The sequence below is a fragment of the Prionailurus bengalensis genome, chromosome E1 (genome assembly GCF_016509475.1).
Source record: "Prionailurus bengalensis isolate Pbe53 chromosome E1, Fcat_Pben_1.1_paternal_pri, whole genome shotgun sequence".
NCBI classification, from domain to species: Eukaryota; Metazoa; Chordata; class Mammalia; order Carnivora; family Felidae; genus Prionailurus; species Prionailurus bengalensis.
In genome coordinates, this window is record NC_057347.1 from 16,552,454 (window position 1) to 16,568,988 (window position 16,535).

Genomic DNA, 16,535 nt, shown 5'->3' on the forward strand with positions numbered 1-16,535 from the left:
AGACAATGTGTAGAATGACTCTGGCAGATGATAGATGTTCCATAAATGGTAGCTTTTATTAATAACTACTTCTGACAGAGCCTCTCCATGTCCAGTATTGTGCCTGGCCGTCTGGGGTCCAAACAGTTCCCTCCCCTCTAGGAGTGTATCATTTTGCTGGGACAGTAAGATGGATATACATGAGCCAGTGGAAAAAGAAGGTGACTTTCTATGAATGAGGTCTTTCTTTTGGTAAGTGCCAGAACAGTTATAAAAGGGCTTGAAGTTGGAGAAAGAAAAGAAATACTGACTGGTTTTAAATTAAAACCACAGTGACCACAGACCTCAAGGATGAGGGTGATGAGCACACCAAGAGGAGACTGAGGGGAAACCTCCCACTACAAAGAGGCACACGTTATCTTGAAGCTCCTGGAAGGGAAGAAAAGCCAAAGGAAGGGTGAGTGTTTCATAATCTTGATCTGGCAAAGGGGCACTGACAGTAGGACTCCAGACGAGAGGACTGACCTCATGGGCTTGATGCACAGGACAGGAGTTCTAAAAACAATTCTGTCCCTCTTCATCTGATCCTGAGAGAAGCCCTAAACTTCACTTCTCGGCTCACCGCATCCTTGCTAGTAAATTAGTGCAAATAGATGCCCCCTTCCTGAGGGAACAGACTAAAGTACAATGGCGCTGAGTAACTTGGCCTGGAAGTTACCATCTATACCCGGTGAGGTGCAGCCGGGCCCCTGAGAAAGCCTTCTGGTTCTGCCCTGCTCTGTGATAAGGCTTGGGGCTTCTAGAATGTCTTCCTGTGTTCTTTCTGTCTTTTTTCTTCCTTCCTTCTCTCTTTTCTCCCCCTCCTCTTGTTCTTCTTTTTCACTGGTATATACTTAGATTTCAATGTACCTCATCAGCCTCCCCCTGCTCGGCAAACTAACACCTGTTCGGTGGTTTGCTTTTTTTCTCATTGAACAATAAATCTTGTGAACCTCCCCAAACAGCCCAGACGAATCTGCCTCACCCTTTCCACCAGCTGGGGGGCACTCTGTTGTTGGGTGTGTCAGGATTTCCTTGCCAGCTGCCAGGGCCCTGGTTTTAATGGAACTTCCGAGTCTGTCAAGAGTAAAAAGCATTTCCTTGTCATTCACTGGCAGTACCTGTGCTCGCGGGGCCTCCTGTGTGCTGAGACATGGAGAGAGGTAGAAAGGCCCTTCCCTTGGGAACTCAGAGCCTCGCGGAGGAGGTGGGCATGTCGGAGAGGTCAAAGGGCTATATCCCAGGTGCACACAGAGCCCTCCCTTGGGACTCTGCCCTTCTCCCGGCTGACACTTCTCTGCCAGGGTAGAAGGCGAAAAAACAGCTGTCCTCCAGAATGTGGCCCCGGCTAAGGGTGTCCCCAGTCAGAGGAGGAAATTCTGTAGGAAGGAAGTAAACATCAAAACCCTGCTTCAAAGATATTACAGATAGAGCATGGGGTAGTCACCATCACTGTAAACTGTGGGGGAAGAGGGTTGTTTAGCAAAGGCAGGAGGCTCAAAAGGAATGAAAGAGAATGGGGCCAGGAGAGGTGACCAAAGCATCTTTATCAGGACTGAACCTGACACAGCCTTCCATTCCTGCCCGAGCCCTGGCGAGGTCACCCTCCTGGCACTCCGGATGGGGCTGCCCCTCCCATCCTCTTTCCTTGTTTCATCTGGATCCAGGAGGCCCTGGCGCAGGGGAATGCCTGCCCAGCCCTCTGGGGGTTCACAGTAGCAGCAAATCCTGCCCTGCAGGTGCTGTCTTCTGCACATGCTTGAACATGAACAGAGTCTCCAAAACTGTGTCACCTCCCTGGAAAATCAAGGGGTGGGGTGCTTTGGAAGGGATGGAGCAGACAGACACCATAAGGGCTAGAAAGGCTGGGGAAAGGCCCACAAGAAGGGGCGGGCCTCATCTTCCGTTACTGTGTTAACCAGAACAGAGCAGGGCACACAGAGGGCACTTGGCGTTCTGGAGGGAGAGGATTGGACTTACAGGATTTCTTCTGGTCTGGCTCCACAGGGGAACGGTTTGCTGAGCCTTGAGACACCCAGAAAGTGGGTCTTCTTGGTAGCAGTGTTTATGTGTGGGGAGGGAGAGAGGGCTGTGTTTATTCTGTGGAGGCCCCGCTATCTCTAGGCTAGTGCTAGCGGAAGTAAGAGAAATTCTTGCTGAACCACAATTGCCTGGCAGGGCTCCTCACCCAGTCACCCAAGTTCACCCAGGTTCACAGAGTCTCTGACAGCCCCATCGCTTTCGCAACAGGGCAACCAGTGGCTGGGCTTCACAGGTTCTCCTGATTTCTCACTTCCACCTCCTCCCGACAGGTACTAGTGCCTCCCGGCCTCACTCCTTACTTGCTAAGGAACCTGTCTGCCTCCAGCACCCCCATTGCCCCGCTGGTCCTCTAGCCCAGGTTGGAGGAGCCATGGGATCCTTCCCTGAAACACCGCTTTCCTCATGCCTCTCCCATTCCAGGCTCCCTGCTGCCTACTGTGTTCAGCACAGACCTCCTGCCTGACTCCGAAGGGCACAGCTCCTGTCTTCCTCTGCCTGGCACGGAGCAGGTGCCCAGGTCAGGAAGGTGCTGTGTGATGGAGATGGACGATGGGGAAGGGTACAGGCTGCCCTGGCTTGGCAATAGACCATGACATCTGTCCACTCGCCCTGATATGGAAGGAGGATGGGCAGTGGAGTGGAGCTCCACAGGCAGAGGGAATAGGGTTCCAGAACTGGGAGATCTTCACAGGGGAGAGTCAGCTTCTGGGGATGACTGGGCAGTTGTGGCAGTGAGGGTGAGAAGCAGGACAGGGAAGAGTTCGCTTTAGGGAAGAGAGAGGGGCTGGATTCAGATTCGTTGAGGTGAAGGTGGGGCAGCTGAGGCTAAGTGATGTTTCATTGGTGGCACCCACAGAGACAAGAGGAAGAGAAAGCACGTGTTTAGAGAGAAGATGGACCATCTGGGACATTTTGTATAGACTCTGCCAGGGAGGCAGTGAAGGAACGAGGAAAGGGTGCAGTCTGTGTAAGTCTAATAGCTTTTTCTGGTAGCACCCTCAGGCAGGGAGCAAGAGGAGAGACGTCATGCCTGGGTGGTCCAAGGTGGTCCAAGGCCAGAGAGGAGATGGGGGAAGTCTCTCTGGGGAGGAGAAGTGCACAGTGGGAGGGATCCTTCCCCCCTTTACACCCCCCAGTGGGCGGTGCCCACCACTCACAGAATCCCTATTTTACAGACCAGGGACTCAAAGGCCAGAAGGTTGAGGTAAAGGAACTTACCCTGCATGGGAACAAACCCACACAGGCAGTAGAGGGTCAGAGCCGAGATTTAACCCAGATCCATGGGATTCCCACTCTCTAGGCCAGCATAGCACCAAAGAAGGCAGTACCAAGAGGGGCCTGGAGTGGCTGAGCAGAAATGGGTATTAGGATCTAGAAAAAAGGCCAGGAGCGGTGGGGTCAACAGGATCGCGAGACTATCAAGTGGTCTTAAAAAGCCACGTTGGAACCAAGGTGGAGGACAGATCGGGTAGGGCCTTAGCCAAGGGCTGAAGTCACCCCCACTGCTTCCTACAGCCTGTGGTCCCACTCTTGGTCTCCTCCTTCCTTAGCTCTGCCCCTCCCCTTCCTCAGACGGGCGCCCTACTTTTGTGTAGCCCCTTGTTCATACTGCGCTTACACATGAGTTTAAGAAGGCCAAGCAGAGCCCTGGGTGCATCAACTTGTTCATCTGAAAGGGGCAGGTGCCCACATGGGCCCCTGCCTCCTGGGGATTTGGCCTGAGGTGAAATTCCCAATCTTGCTCAGGAATCACCAGCCTGGCTCTGCCGCCCTGAATGCCAGCTGGCTCACCAGAGCAGCCCCGGCCCCTTGCAATCGCCACCCTGACGTCTAGGTGGCACCAAAGCCTCACACTGATTCCTCCCAGGTTGGGGACCCCGCCTGCTCCCGCTGACACTGGCTCCACTCAGCTCAGTGCGCACTCTGCTTTGTGGGTTCAGTCCCTCCATGCACATAGGGGCTGCAAGCTTGTAATTCCTTTCTTCCTTCTACTCTGCCTCATCCCTGGCCCCCTTTGGGAGGAGGGAGGTGGTTTCCCCTCCCCTCTCATCTCTTCCTCAGGGACATCCCAAAGCAAGTACTCTGTCTATTCTTTTCAAATGTAAAATATAATTTTGCTGAAAAGACAATACAGTCAATAACATGAAATTCATTTTAAAATATTTTTTTGTTTTATTTATTTTTGAGAGGGGGATGAGGAGCAGAGAGAGAGGGAGACACAGAAACTGAAGCAGGCTCTAGTCTCTGTCTGAGCTGTTAGCACAGAGCCTGATGTAGGGCTCAAACCCACAAAGTGAGATCATGACCAGAGCTGAAGTTGGAGGCTTAACCAACTGAGCCACCCATCACCCCTGAAATTCATTTTTAAACTTAAAAAAAAAAAAGTTATCAAAGTAGTATATTCATATGATTCAAAACAATAAGCTCCTGTTGAACCTCTTGAGATAATTAAGATACTGTAGTAATTTATCCACCCCAGCAACACCACAGGCATATCCACTTCTGCAGATCACCACCCATACTATCTGTTCTGAGACAGCTCTGATGTGTGGCGGGTTAGCAAAACGAGAAAGAATTCATTCATTCTGTCTGCCAGGATTTAGTGTGAGCCACCAGGCTGGGCACTGCTGGGGTTCTTGGAGATAGCCAGAAATTAGACAAGGGCCTTTCTGGCCAAGCGCACATCCCACAGTGGAGCCAGATAAACTCGGGAATGCCAGGTGCCAAGTCCTAGGAAAGAAAAACAGAGCAGGATTCGGGACGTGGGTGATGGGGAGGTGTCCGTGGTCTAGAAAGATTGCTCTGAATAAGTGACTTTAAGCAGAAACCTAAACCCAGTTCGGGGAGAAGTTGGTGGGGAAGGAAATACACCTGTCGGTTGTGGAGCAGCCCCCTCCCCCGAAATGTTAGAGCCAGCAAGTTGGGAATCTCTGCTCTGCTCCGCCTTCTGCCAGCCCCCCACCACCCCAGGGTTTCCCCGCCTCCTAGAGCACCGTCCCCCTAGGAAGCGTGTCCCCCTCACGTCCCCCGGGGCCCCGCCCCCTGCTGCCCCCCCCCCCCCCCCCCCCGCGTACGGCGCAGCCCCCCACCCTCGGCGAGCCCCCGGGCGGCCACCCCTACCCCAGGTGGGAGGCCGAGGCACGACAGGGGACACCCGTAAAGTTTCTGCGGCTCAAAGTGACGCAAAAATTCTTAAAGAGCTCTTTGGCGGCGGATATCTAGAGATCAGACCATGTGAGGGAACGAGAGTACAAATACGGCCGCTTGGGCGCCAGCTCCGGTACAGGCAGCGGCGCCCCTGGTGCCTCGAGGGCGCGAGGGTTGCCCCGCCTTGGAGAGCCCCGGACCAGCCTCCCCACGGTCTCCCGGCAGGTGGGTTCGCCTTTCCTCTCTGCGAACTCGCACGCCAGCCCGCGGTGCCTCCCGGGGCGAGGGTGAGGGCGTGCGCCGCGGGGTGGGCTCCTTGCCCTGCGGCTGCCCTTGCGGGGAGGACGGGTGGGAATAGCCGGCGCACCCGGGACTAGCGAGCGCCAAGCGGACGAGGGGACCTGGAGGGCTCCTTTGTCTACGGACGCAGGCGGCTTTTTTGATGTCCTGAGCACCAGAGCAAGATCCTGTAAAGACCGTATTAAGCTAAGTGCTGTCCTGCGCGTTGGGAAAAGTTGCTTTAGTTTGAACCCACGGCTTCTGTTTGATCCTTACTTACCGCTGTGGTGTGCAGGTGGCTTTGTGCAAAGGCATTTCGACAGGGTGAGTTCTGGTTGACATAAATGCCCAAACATCTAGAGAAATCTCTGAATGACTCTTAAGTGGGATGAGTCTCCCTGCGCTTGGGTTGTTTAACTGGCAGAGCTGATGCACGCTCAGACAGCTCACAGGCCATTCAGAATTTATGGGAAACTCAACCGCCAACGAGCTGTTTTACATGGTTGAAAGGTGTAACCATCAATTGCTTTAAAAAAAATAACTGTACATTTAACTAAGTGAAAACACTCTCTGGAGCTAAAGAACCCCGAGGAGCAGTTTCCTTTTTGGGTCTTTTGCATAAAGAATTCCTTTTTCCGCTGGGGTTCTGAAGAACTTGAGAGGGGTAGAATTTCTAAGAGTCAGACTTGACAAACGCTTGTGTGTATGTATTTTTGTGATCAGTTTTGCTCAGAAAAATGAACCAGGTCAATGGATTATTTATGAGCCTGCTAGCTCTCATCATGGTAAGACTAGATCAAATATTTAATGTGTTTTGCCTTCAGTTACATAGGAAAAATGTCTCAGAAAGCAACGTTGGGATTTGTGTTTAATTAAACGGAGGGGCACTATGGCAGCATTCATGTTAGGGTTTTTAGGAGTGGAGGGAAACACACAGCTTTGACTCTGTCGCATTCCTTGCTTTTGTGTGGCCACTGATGCCCAAAGGTGGTTTTCCTACCTGGGGTGGGGGTGGCTGCTTCCGGGTGCCTATGAGAGTCTGGTTCTTAAGGGGCTTTTGCAAATTAAGCAAGCCTTTTCGTGCATGGTTTTTTGTTTTGTTTGGTTTTGTTTTTTCACAAAAGCTGAATAAGAGCGGATTGAGACTGCTTCGCAATTAATCAAAAGTCCCCTCAGCACTTTGGTGATCCATGTGGGACATTTCAGGAATGTAACAGCAGCACAGATACTCAAACCTGTTTCTTTCAGCCTCTTGCTTAAGAAACATACACTGAGGGTGGGCGGAGGGGTGAGGATGAAGACAGAATAATGTTGCAGTTTTAACGGACTTAGCAAAACCTCAGAAATTCCTCTTTGGGGGCTTTTTAGAGTCGTCTGAGCATTTTGATGAAACCCAGAGAGGCATGTCAAAGAGTTCACTAATGGGCAATGTGGCCTCGGAAGAGGGGTGCTTGGCTGGAGGCGGTTGCCTCCAATGGCAGGCTTGCAGAAACATCCCTGATGTCCCCTTCCAAAGAGAAACACAGGTAATTCCAGAAATTCAGCCACTAAGTGGCCGGTCCTTCTCCTTCATAGTCATCAAATGGTTTTATTTGAGAGAACAAAGGCAGGGCTGCCTGAAGACGTTTAATTTTCGTTTGGCTTTAATGAATCAGTGGGATATGGTCATGATTTGACTTTTTAAAGAAAGATGTCTGTGTAGCCAAAGGGAAAATTATGCGGTAATTTTTCTGTCCAAGGAGGTACCTCAGACTTCGTGCTTCCTGACGAAGATCAGCCCTTCTGGGTGTCACAGTCCTCAGCTCTAAGTGAGGGGCTGGAGGGGGCGCCCTGCCTAACATGAGGTCCGAGTCCCCTCCAACTCATTCTGTGACTGTGACCCTAATGTCTCTGCTTTAAGCAAACATGACTTGAAACGATAGTGGGAAATGCCCGGAGTGCTGGGACTCTACCCAGATGTTGCAGTCAAATCGGGGGCCACTGGGGACACCTCAGGTTTCACTCTAAGGCACATGCTGCCGTGCACGAGCCAAGTCCCAGACCTCAATGACAAACAAGCCACAGTTTCCCAGCTCCCCACCTCCCTTTTGGAGTACGCCCAGGGCGCGGTGTGGTGGAGACAGCTTCTCGGCAGTACAGATTTGGGCTGTGCCGATTTTCTTTCCAGTCACGGAGCTGTGGACAGTCGGCTGTACGCCTCTGAAGTTTGCGGTATCCCATGTAACAGTAACAGGCTTGGGTGTGGAGTCAAAGATACAATAAGTCACCCCATGTCTCCATTCCTGGGGCAAGTGAAACTGACTCACCCCACTCCTGTGGTGAATCCGTTTCTGGGCTTAACCTTAACGGGCACGCTAAGGAAAGAAAACTCATCCTAGGAGGGACCCAGTTGGAAAATAGATGAAACCAGCCTTGAGAAGAAACCTAGGCAGAGGGTGAACTGCTTTTGTGGGGTGGGCACAAGACCCACCACAGGCTGACACGGCCCCCTTATTTCTAGGCAGAGCTCATGGTACTGACTTGGGCCCGCTTGCAGAAACCATCTCTGAGGAATGTCTCTGTGCAGGGACATTCCCTCAAGCTTGACCTCCGTTGGCTGTTGGTGAATGGGAGGATGAATGCTCATTTACTGATGTCAATAGCATGTTTTTAAGGCAAGCGAGTGATTCCTCAGCCCTGTATCTATGTGGTGACAGAATGAGTAGAGAGACGGCCAGTGTGGGGCAGTCTGCCTCATTTTCTCCTTCCTTTTGGCGCCCCTGGCACCTGGCAGCAGCTTCCTTGCTGCCACCCCAACCTTGGGCCTAGGGTACTTGTTAGTGGGTATTTAATCATAGGGCTTTTTAAAAAATTAATTTATTTGATTTTTATCTTTAAGATTTTATTTATTTTTTAAATGTTTATTTTTGAGAGAGTGCAAGCGGGGGAGGGGCAGAGAGAGGGGGACAGAGGATCTGAGGCTGGCTGTGGACTGACAGGATGACCATAGCAGCAAGCCTGATGTGGGGCTCGAATTCACAAACCGAGAAATCATGACCTGAGCTAAAGTCGGATGCTCAACCAACTGAGCCACCCAGGCGCCCCTAAGAGCGAATGTTTAATCCCTACGCCCATTGCGGGGCTCGAACTCACAACCCCAAGATCAAGAGTCACACACCCCACCAACTGAGCCAGCCACGTGCCCCTAAGCCATAGGCATTTTAAAAGCTAGGAGTGGATATCCTTTCATTAACCCTGGAGCCCCCTAGCCTGCAGAACAGAGATGAACCCCAGCAATGTGGAGACAAGGAGGCAATGTCCCAGGGCCAGCCCAGTGGCCTGGGCCCCAGGCACTGCCAGGTGGTTGATGGCATGGGGAAGGTCTCCTGGGACCTGAGGTCCAGTTCTTTATGTCCTTTTTTGAGATATGGAGGGAAGAGGTGAGGTGGGTGCCTGGCGGCGGGGGGGGGTTGTGACAAGGCCAAGTGGCAAATCTGGAAAAGTCAGTTGTGTGCTGTGCCAGAGGGGGGTGGGGTGGGGGGTGGCTGGTAGGTGGGCTGGATAGGAGGGAGCAAGTCAGCAGACCTTTGCCTTCTTGCAGTTTTGTGTGATTTTTCTGGGCCTATTCAAAGAAAAAGAACATTTTATTTCCGTTACTACTAAGCTGCTGAATAAAATAAACTAAACAGACTTTTTCCCTCTAACTAAGGGACTCCCTCAAATTTAGGGAGGGGCAGAGCTGGAGGTGCTCCAGGTCCCCCGTGGCTTATTCAAGCCCATCCAGGAACTTGAGTCTCCTGTACTTCTGTTCTCTCCTTTCCCCCTGGGTGTGTTGTTTTTAAACACTAATCAAGTTAGCTGGCTCTTTTCCTCCCTTCAGAGGAAAGGAGCTGGGCCGGAGGAAAGGGGCGGGTAGGCACTGCCGGGAGAGTGGAGATAAGCTATTCTGGGTGCTCCAGCCCGGCCCGCAGGGAGGTTTGACTGACCAGAGGTTCCCCAGCCCTCCCAGGGCTAGAACTTCTTTCCTCCCCCCAGTTGAAAAATTTCAACTGAAAAGTCAGGGAAATGGTCCAGTGAAACTTCACCCAGAGTCACCGGCTATTAACATATTGTCACATTTGTGCATGCACGCTCTCTAATTTTTGCGTGTGTAATATAGTTCAGTACACTTTCTGTAATATGTGATATAATTCATGTAATAATTATACAATCTGTATATTATATAATTTTTTGGTTGAATCTCTGAGAATTTGCAGACATCTAAATATGTCCTCTCTTGTCTGCTAAGGACAAGGACATTCTCCTACATAAGCAGAGCCCCATTATTATCACATTTGGGAAACAACGTTGATAAAATATTTTTATCAAATATATAGCCTTTATTTATTTATTTTAATTTCAGTTTATTTTTTTCCTCTTTTTTTTTCAAGTTTTTACTTAAATTCTAGGTAGTTAACATATAGAGTAATATTGGTTTCAGGTGTAGGATTTAGTGATTCATCACTTACATACAACACCCAGTGCTCCTCACAAGTGCCCTCCTTAATGCCCATCCCCCATTTAGTCCATCCCCTACCCAACACCCCTCCAGCAACGCTCAGTTTGTTCTCTGTATTTGGGTCTCTTCTGTTTTGCTTCCCTCTCTTTTCTTTCCCCGCCTTTGCATATGTTCATCTGTTGTGTTTCTTCAGTTCCACAGAGGAGTGAAATCATATTGCTTATCAAATACGCTCTAGCTCCATAGATGTCGTTGCAAATTATACAGCCCATATTTAAGTTTCCCTTACTATCTCAGTAGTAAGGGAAGTGCAGAGGGTTACGTCTTGAAACCACAAACTCCTAGGGTTTGGAACCTCTTGCCCTCATCTCAGTGCATCTGAGGACTGGATCAGTGCTGTGTAATGCTGAACGGATTTTCATGAATGCAAACTGTGTGTGACACATTGTAAAGCGCATTTCAGAACTTCTTGACCTAAGAGTAAAGGCCCCTTCAAGCAGTGTTACCTGAGTCACAAACATCTTGTGGCCTCTACGGCCCCCTCCACTCTGCTGCTTGACCCCATCTCTCTCCCCTGTGTGTCCCCCCCACTGCCGCTCCCTGCCCCACCCAAAGAAATGGGCCCAGCTCTTCCTTCCCTCTTGCCTCCATCACTCACACTGTACTTAATTCCACTTCAGATCCCTTTCTCCTGCCTTCTCTCTCCACTTCGTTCAGCTGCCACAGGTAAATCCACCCTCCTTTCATAATACCCCCTCCCTGGGGCTGGTTTTCTCTCTCTCCCGCCAGTCTCTCTCTTGGCTCTCTTTGTGGGTCTAATCATGTCTGTTTTACATGAAAGTAGTTTTAACGCAAGACTTCGTATCAAGGAAGAGAAAACCTGCGTTTGGAAATGTGTTTTTAATCTTGATTTCTACTTATTGCATAAATTGCATTATGACAACAATAAAGGTGTCAGCAACACTCCTAATCCCTCCTAGTCACATCACCTGTTTGAGTTTCCCAACTCCTTTCCCAGCCTAGGTCACACTGCAACACAGTGGCAGCAATTTTGTTTTTCCACAAGAAGTTGTAAATTGTGAAGTTAAATGTAATAACAAATTTGTGTCATCACCTTCCACAGCTCTAATAATGGAGCCTGAAAGACACCTCCACAGAATCTGCATGGGAGTCTCTGTACTTCCTTGTCCTGTCCTTACATTTAGAGTTTCTTAAGAATCAGAAAGAATGTTAAGAAAGATGATCGGGGCGCCTGGGTGGTTCAGTCGACTGAGCATCTGACTTGATTTCGGCTCAGGTAGTGATCCCAGAGTTGTGGGATCAAGCCCCGCATCAGGCTCTGCAGTGAGTGTGGATTCTCTCTCCCTGTCCCCTGTCCCTTTCCATGGCTCTCTCTCTCTCTCAAAATTTAAAAAAAAAAAAAAAAAAAAAAAAAAAAAAAAAGTTAAGCATCTGACTTCAGCTTAGGTCATGATCTTGAGGTTTGTGGGTTCAAGCCCCACATTGGGCTCTGTGCTGACAGCTCAGAGCCTGGAGCCTACTTCGGATTCTGTCTGCTGTCTGTCTGTCTGTCTGTCTCTCTCTCTCTGCCCCTTCCCCACTCATGCCCTGTCTCTCTCTCCCTCAAAAATAAACATTAAAAAATTGTTTTTATTAAATTTTAAAATAGGTGATAGATGACCAGTAATTCATAATCACTTTCACTGTCCCCCCACCCCATTCTGTAAGACTTGACAGGGCTGTGTTCCATAGCTTACATTTTAGGTGTTTCAGTATTTGACAGTTAAACTAGGATTTTGTAAGCTAGTTCAGGAGGCTAACCACCACTTAACAAGATTTATTTCTGTAGGTAGAAAATACATTGCAAGTTCCAAACAAGCAAGGCACAAGTGAGTGTTTGGAACACAGACTGTTGACGGGCGTGCCTGCTGGTACTTGTTTCAAAGTCTAAAAGCACAACCCAGGCTCTTCTTTAATCCCAGACATGTCAGTCTTTTCTAGTCCATAGTCCATTAAAACGATTGTCGTGACAGTCTTCCTTCTGCCCCCAAGATGCACAGCATATCTTCCTGACGGGTGAGGAGGGGCAAGGCCCCTGAGAATGGGCCCCAGAGGGGCAAGAAAGAGGAGTGTCTCGCCTGAGGCTCAAAACTGCTGGCATGGCGGCTGTGGCTTCCTAGGGCCTGCGCCCAGGAAACCCGAAATAGCGCCTCCTCGCTGGGAGCTGCGCAATGCGCACACCAGTCAGCGAGTATTTGAGCACAGAGATGTGTAAGCCATGGCCCCTGGTTCCAGGGCATGCAAAGCAAATAGACATAGAAGGATAACTAATGGTCCATAATAACCATTGATAAACGACACATTGGTAATTGTGCAGTAATTGGGCTGGGGTGGTGAGCAAAGCTTCATGGAGAGTGTAGATAGAAACTTAAGCCAGGCCTCAAGGGATGCAGCATAATTGGGGGGGGGAGCAAGGGTGCAGGGTAGGGATGCACTGGGCATGCTCGGTGGCCCACCTGCCCCCGATAACCTGGGTGCTTGTAAAGCATGCAGCACCCACATGGATCTCTTGAATTATAATCTCTGGGACAGCAGCCTAAGAATCTGCTGTTTGCCAGTTTCCCAGAGACCCCAAGGAGAGTAACTGATGGAGAGGAGCAAGCACAAACCAGGGAGGCGTGGAAGGGGCCGGAAGCCTTTCCTTCCATTGTGCTGTGGGCTAGGAGTCACTTAGCCTTTGGGCCTCAGTTCCCTTGACTGGGGTGTGAAGCTGAAAAGTAAAATGGGTTGCATATATGTGGTGGCATTGTGACCATCAATTCACTCTCATTTATTAATGCTTTCCATGCACTGGACACTGAGTTAAACATTTGTCATACCTCATTTCCCACAACAGCCTTTAGGAAGTGAGAATTTTAATAGCCTGCTTTTACACATAAGGACATGAAAGCTCAGAGAGGTTAAGTGACCTGCCCCAAGTCACATTGCCAGTAAGTGGTGGATCTGGGATTCCACTGCAGATTCCACAGGAGAGCCATGAGGTGTGGACACAAGAAATGTTATGTGATGCCTCATGATGGTGGTTAGTCTAGGCTCAGCCACTCATGTTCACTAAAGGAGGGCTATTTATGCCTACCTATGCCAAATCCATTTCTTTTATTAAAGAGAAGTTCACAGCTACTCTGTCCCAGGCAGGGAAAGTTCTGGACAGAGGCCCTTGTCCTTTCTCATGGTAACTGGCCCAAACAGCCCTAAGGATTTTAGACTATTTATTAAATGTTTATTTATTTTTGAGAGAGAGAGAGAGAGAGAGCCAGCAGGGTAGGGGCAGAGAGAGAGACACACACACACAGAATCTGAAGCAGGTTCCAGGCTCTGCTCTGAGAGCAGACGGCCTGATGTGGGGCTTGAACTCATGAACTGCAAGATCATGACCTGAGCCAAAGTCGGAGGCTTAACCAACTGAGCCACCCAGGCACCCTGGTTTTAGACTATTTAATTCCTCTCCAGAAAATTAAACTGTCCGACTGTCTCACATAAGGAATTCTTTGGTTGGGATAGTGGAGTTCATGTCTACCCCCTTTGTCCAGAAACAAGCAGGTTTTCCCTGCTGTCTCCATTCACATCCTAAAGTCTGTTTTGTTTGTAAGGTGAGCCAGGAGTCCCTGCAGATACAAATACAAACCACCGTCTTACACTGTGGAGAGTGTGAGCCAGAACTGACTACAGTCTGGGGTTCTGGGACAGAAGCACAAAGGAACAAAAGAAGGGCTTTGAAAATCTGAGGGCACCTTGGAGCTGGCAGTGTGAGGCATCTCAACATGCTGCATCAGGTCGGCAGAAACCTCCGTTTACAGAAGGGTGCACAGCAGCACTGTGGAGCAGCGCCCGCCTCTCCCTCCTTAGACAGAAGTACCGTTTCTCCCACAGTCAGATTTTGGCCTTGTGCCGCGAGCTCCGTGAAGGCAGGACAGTGGCTGCCTTGCCTCCAAGAGCCTAGCATGTACTAGGCACACAGTGTGTCTTTGTAGAATTAGTGTTGCTGTGTGGCAGAGGGCCCGGCTCCATGCTCACTGTGTAAGTAGACACCAGAGCTTTCTTGTCACCCTCGGGAGGTGTCTTGGGAACTTCAGACTCTCTCTCTGAATAGTGAATGCAAATTGCCACTTGGCTATATGACCTATAATTAATCTTATCTCAGTGGTAAACCCATAATTCACGTTGGGTTTTGTTTTGTTTTGTTTTTGGAAATGAAAACTGAGCGTCCTGAGAAATGAACTCACTTTGATCTTCACAAGTGAAGTCAAAGTACAACATTTCTGTAGTGTTTCTGCTTAGAATGTGCTGATGTGTGTCAAACAGACAAGTAGGGTCATGGACATTTCCAAAGGTCTGGGTGGTTTCATGACTAATCACTATAATTACACACTTGTTCACATACTGGTTCCCCTGGCTACAGAGACAGAGTTTGTGAAAAGAGGAATAGAGATTTGATCAGAAGAAGTTTAAATGGAAACAATCCCTTTTACTGGGGTAGAGTTGGGGAGGTGGAGTGAATTAGCCCCCCTTCTAGGCTGGGAGGAAGCAGGGTGTGAGCAGAAAGTTCACTGCCAGCCTGTCAATGACACTGCTGTGCTGCCCGTGTGCAGAGATGTGGGGGATGAGAGTCCTGCATGTGAGGTTGTCATCCCACTGAGGACCGGGGTTATGTGGCACCACCCACAGCCTGTCACCTGCTCAGCCTGGCACAAGGGCACACATTCGAGGTGCAGAGGAAGGGCTTCGGGGGCTTTTTCTGGCCACGGAGAAACTCAAAGGCTACTGAGTGGAGGTCACAGCTGTCATATTGACCTCGTTTGCAATCTCTACCCAGCAGGATAAAAATATCTTGTAAAAAGAAAGCTTTTAAGGGAACATTCTTAGAAACCAATATTCTTAACTCTTACTTCTGTGTTCCCGGGTGGCTTGCTCTCAACTGTTACCTGCTGATCTCAGTACAAAAGGGTGGCCAGTGCTCTGTCGAATCAGAAAAGTAGGAAGGGAGAGTGGGACCCACAAGTAGGAGCATCCTGCAGGCAGAAGGGGGTCCAGGCCAGGCCATCTTCTCCTGGCCAACTGGGTGAGTAATTGGGAGGAGCTTCTTCCAATTGGGAGAGGCAGAGGAATGAATTGAAGAAAAGGAGATGTGCATCTCCCACCTGTCTGGTGGCTTTGGGTGGCTGTAACTTATGTTTGCACATAAGTGATTGGGGGTGCAAGCACAATAGAAGAACCCTAGAAAGCAGAGCTGGGTGGACAGAGAGACCACCTGAAGTCATGGATCGCTCTTAACAGGCTTTCTTACAACTTGAACCATTTCAGGCTGTTGATGCAATTAAAAAAAAGTGCTGGGGGATATTTCAGGAAACAAGATCTTTGTAATGCTCAGAACAAAAATAGAGAGCACGTTATTTGTCTAGAAGCTGCTCATGACAGATGCCAAGAAATCAAGATTGGTTGCCTTAGGGGAAGGTACTGAAGAACATACATTGTCCAATAAAGTTCACTAACACACACACATCTTCCAGCTTCCCTGCAGAATGCCCCAAGGGAGAGATTACATGAAATCTAGAACAAATCACTTGACTCTCCCATCAGAAAGGCGACAGAGTTGCTAGGATGGCAAAGTGTGTATTCCCTCTGCCACTGTATTCTTCGGAGATGGGTGATGTTTCCGTCCCATAGACCGTGGTGGATGCGTCAGAGGAAGATCTTTGAGCTGCAGTTTTTTGTTTTGTTTTGTTTTGTTTTAAGTAATCTCTACACCCAACGGTAGGGCTCAAATTCATGACCCCAAGATCAAGAGTCACACACTCCACCGACTGAGCCGGCCAGGTGCCATGAGTGGCAGTTTAAACTAGAGGAGCATTGAAACTAGAGGAGTATTAAAGATAGGAAGAAGTTCCTGCATAAAATTTGGGGTACGATTTTGAAGTTGGGGAAAAAGGAATCTCAGTGATGGGCTGGCTTTGTTTGTTGAGTATCATCTGGGTGCACATGGTAAAGTTCTTTATCTCTGTCATCTGATCTTCAAGTTCTTCAGTGTTTAATGTGGAGAACACATCATTGATATAGGCCAAAGGGAAGTACAGAGACCTTCTTCAAACAACACAGCCAGGGACCACAAAGTTCAGGTTTAATTTATCTGTGTGTTTAAATACACTGACACCTCATCATCTTTCTCTTGAAAAAAAAAAAAAGAACTTTATTTTTTTATTAAAAAAAATTTTTTTAATGTTTATTTATTTTTGAGACAGAGACAGAGCATGAGTGGGGGAAGAGCAGAGAGAGAGGGAGACACAGAATCCAAAGCAGTCTCCATGCTCTAAGCTGTCAGCACAAAGCCCAACGCGGGGCTCGAACCCACAGACCGTGAGATCATGACCTGAGCCAAAGTTAGACACTTAACCGACTGAGCCACCCAGGTGCCCCAAGAACTTAATTTTTTTAAATAAGTTTATTATTTATTTTTGAGAGAGAGAGGGGTGGGGGGACGGAAGTGGGGAAGGGCAGAAAGAGAGGTAGAGAGAAA

The 16,535-nt window shown here is 49.2% G+C and overlaps 1 protein-coding gene across 1 annotated transcript in view; it reads left to right on the forward strand.

Moving 5' to 3' along the window:
• Positions 1–16,535, forward strand: part of SLC6A4 (solute carrier family 6 member 4) — a 46,454-nt gene that overhangs the window by 3,536 nt on the left and 26,383 nt on the right. The window contains exon 2 of the mRNA XM_043585550.1: positions 313–436. The gene's annotated coding sequence lies outside the window, so the exon portion shown is untranslated. The remainder of the gene's footprint in view (positions 1–312; positions 437–16,535) is intronic.